Raw genomic sequence first — 3,985 nt, 5'->3', positions numbered from 1 at the left:
TATTCAAACAAATAAATTCACATAAAATGAACGAAAGGAATATCATCATATAAAATGGAATGCCGAATAAATAGTAAAAGGAACATTTTTACGATAAACGACAAAATTTGACAGAGTGGAGAGAAGGAGGCGGCACATGGCTTACAAAGCATCTAGTGTATGATAGACCCCATAATTCAAGAATGGACCGCCGGTACCACATCATATATTGTACTAATATAATATATACAAAATTTTAAGAAACTAAATTCAAAATAATAATATAGAACAAGAAAAATAGACAATAGATGTAGAGAGGAAATAAAGACTTTTTATTTCATCAAGTGTTTTCAAGTGTATACAATATCACTTCTTATACTCTATTTATAGTATTACATAGAGATATGCAAAAGAATGCCATAAACATGGCCTTAAACATTTGAGATTACGAATAAAGATCATGGTGAGGTTATAAAGATATGGGAGTTACAAATTGGGAATTATGAAGATAATGGAGAAGAGTAGCTGGTATTACTCTTTTATCAGTTATGGACATCCACCATTAAATAATTATTTATAACACAATATACTTTCTCCGTCACAATTTATGTAGCAGTATTTGACTGTACGATATTAAAAAATAAAATAAAAAATTTCAAACTTATAGTCTAATATGAGCCGTAGACATTTATTTAGCTATAAATTATCTCCTTAATAGGTAAATGAAAAAATTGTTAAATAATTTCTAAATAAGAAATTATATTATTTTTTTGGGACAAATTAAAAAAAAAAAAGTATAACACGAGTTAGACGGTCATGTACATGTATATAAACTTCTTCGAAATTTCCCGAAGTGTTTCTAACTTCAAAGCCTCTGCAATATCAGACCCAAGATCCTTCATAGGGTCAATCTTGGTATTTGTGAGAATGGGAATGTCTAGAGTTGCTGTGTTGGCCATCTTTGTTGTGGCATTGGCCACTGTCATCCCCTTTGCACAAGCTCAGGAATTTGCACCTGCTCCTGCACCTGCCAATGATGGTATGTTCCATTTTTCTCTCCCTTCAATCTTCATACAAATTAAAAAAAAAAATTATTATTATAAAGAATCTTCATACAAATACTAATCCTCCTTATACATCTTTGTGTTACACTTAGGATTTAAAATCAGTTATTTTTTTTGTTTTCCCGCTGGTGTCCCTGATTAGTCCGAATTTGCACCGCTTAAAGCCCAGTAAAGGAGAATTGACTCTCTACCAGAATTCTTTCTATACCAAAGGCTTGAACCAAGAGCTATGATTATTGGTAGATAGATCTATTTATCCCATTATAATCTTTGGTGGTAGATTTAGATTCAGTTGATTAAGAATGAATGCGATATTATTACATATATACATACATATTGATAAAATATTTGCTAGTAGTGCTAGAGATGTCAAATTTGTGTTTTCTCGGTTCTAATTAAGTTGTTGAGCCATGAAATTCTTTCTTTTTGTTGCTTTTCTTTTTCCTGTCCCAATTTCTTCTGTCATTTACTTGTTTTGATAACTCACTTCGATCAATATTTCCAAATAAATTTTGAAGTAATTGTTTCCCCTGTAAACTAGAACTTGGTGACTTAGAGACCAAGTCAAGAATGTCCAATGTTTATCATTTAAAAATCTGATGTTTAAAAAGTTACTATAATGGAACAAAACAATAGTGGGAGGCCATGCATTATAAACTATTAAGGGGTCGTTTGGTTGGCAGCAAGTTATCCCATGATTAATTATTTCAGGATTAGTTTTCCCACCCTTCCATAGGATAAAAAAATACTATAATCCCAGGATAACTAATTTCAGAATTAGTTATACCACGATTTTATCCCAATCAAACATGGGATAAACTTATCTCAAATTTAATCCTGAAATTAATTAACCCTTATCCCTCGTACCAAACGAGGCCTAATACTCCTAACTAACATGTCAATTACCCTGTAATTTTTCTTTCTATCAAACTTTTGCGGGTGAGAACTGAGGAGGAAGATAGAATAGTGGAAGAGGAAACAAGAAGTGGTGTAAAGAAATTATACATTATTACTGTAATTTAACATGTTGCATCACAGGGCCGGAGTTAGTATTGGCGGTAGGAATTCGGCCGAACCTAGTCACTTTAGTATAAATCTCTGTTTTAAAAGGCAGTGTACTGGGCTCGCCTAATAGAACTTTATGCAATTGAGTGTAACTAACCTTGTAAATGCACAAATTCTCTTAATAAATTGTTGACTATTCAAAATTACTTTTTTCTTAATCACAAATCATTAAGTTGAGAGTATCTTATGTCATAATTAAAATAAAAATTATTGCATGTTATCCACTAAGACTGCTATGATAGTAAACTCTAAATAAATCTTTCATTTAAAAAATATTTATTTATTAACTTTTGTTATGTCTTTATTATATAATAGTCCATAATTATTTTATATTTATTTTCCTAAATATTATTTTTTTCATGCTTACGTGATACAATACTTATTAATTCAATAGTTTAGTATTAGCTATTAACTATTTACAAATAATTAGTTATTATGGTAATGTATGGTGAATTATGTGTCACTTTATTAACTTGTTGAAACTTAAAGTGCTAGAGAATCATATTTAAATTGTGAATAATATTTTTATATAAAATTCTCTTTCAAATAGAAAACATATTAAATAAAAGAGGTATTTTATAAAAAAAATATCAAATTATAATATCAAAATTCTTTCAAGATCCGTTACTCCTTAAGAGATACGTATAAAATTTCGTATCGAATACATTACTTTTGTTGTTTGAGTTGTAACGACGTTACAGCTAATTTGCATATTATGATATATGTCATACTTTTCGTATTAATTCATGGTTGAATTATAATTTATAAATATTTTAAATAGATTATTTATTATAATTTTGTGAGTTTAATGTAATTTTTATAATTATTTTTATTTTATACTATCTTAAAATTCTTAAAATTAGTAAAATTTAAAGATCCGTGGGACTTACGCCCCATGTCTCAGGGCTTACGCCTCGTCTCGTCAAAGGTAAAACGCCTCGCCTCACGCCCCCGCCTTTTAAAACATTGGTATAAATTATTAATTTAGAACCCAGTAAATTAAAATTGCTAGAATTCCAAATCAATAAACTTCAAATCCTATAATTGCGCCTCTATTGCAGGAGGTTATCTGCATTATTTTTCTAGTTACTAAAATCATTTATTATAGCTTAATCTGTTATTTATAATTACGTTTTAGGTGATTTGACAATATAAAGGTCATAAATGCAATTTGCAGGAGCAACAGTTGATCAAGGAATTGCATACGTGCTGATGCTGGTGGCTTTAGTTCTGACCTATCTCATCCACCCTATGGATGCTTTTGCCTACACCTTCTTCTAAATTCCTCTCAGAAATATTATTTAGGATTAGGTCTAAGTTTCTTTCTTTTTTATTAATCTTTTAGTTTGTAATGTGAGATGAAATTAGACAGTTTAAACAGGCCTTATGTTCGACCTTCATTTGGATCTTTTAACCAATTCATTCATGTCTTTTTGGTACTTAATAAGATAATTCCATATATTGGTATTGCATCTTTCCTTTAACTTGTAACTTTTTTTTTTTGCTTTTGTTTTTGTATTCTCGTTCTTCCTTTTTATTGTTGGGTCAAAATCTTACGTTTGTCTGTTATTTTAGACGTGATTGGATTAAAGTTAAGAAAAATCACTACAAACCAAAAACTAGAATTAGTTACAAACTCCGTCGCTAATATATCGCTAAATCGCTCGTAACGAATAAAATTTCTTGATAATTTATCGCTAATCTGTCACTAAATAGGATTAGCAACAGATTTTTTTATTTAGCTACAGAATTTGTCAGTCGCGAATGCCTGTATTTTTAGCATTAAATGTGGTATATACATGCCTCTTTTAGGACATATTGGAAGAAATAAATATGAAAAGAACAAAGAAGAAACCAGATGAGGTTAAAATTTCCAT

General features: G+C 29.7%; 1 long non-coding RNA gene across 1 annotated transcript; it reads left to right on the top strand.

The window, feature by feature from the left end:
• Nucleotides 1–815: 815 nt before the first annotated feature.
• On the top strand, nucleotides 816–3,586 carry LOC109215079. The gene is made up of 2 exons (XR_002066306.1): nucleotides 816–1,018; nucleotides 3,286–3,586. It is a non-coding gene; the product is annotated as an uncharacterized LOC109215079 (long non-coding RNA).
• Nucleotides 3,587–3,985: the final 399 nt, after the last annotated feature.

Source organism: Nicotiana attenuata, unplaced genomic scaffold (assembly GCF_001879085.1).
Source record: "Nicotiana attenuata strain UT unplaced genomic scaffold, NIATTr2, whole genome shotgun sequence".
Lineage (NCBI taxonomy): Eukaryota > Viridiplantae > Streptophyta > Magnoliopsida > Solanales > Solanaceae > Nicotiana > Nicotiana attenuata.
This window is presented reverse-complemented; position numbering and strand designations above follow the sequence as displayed.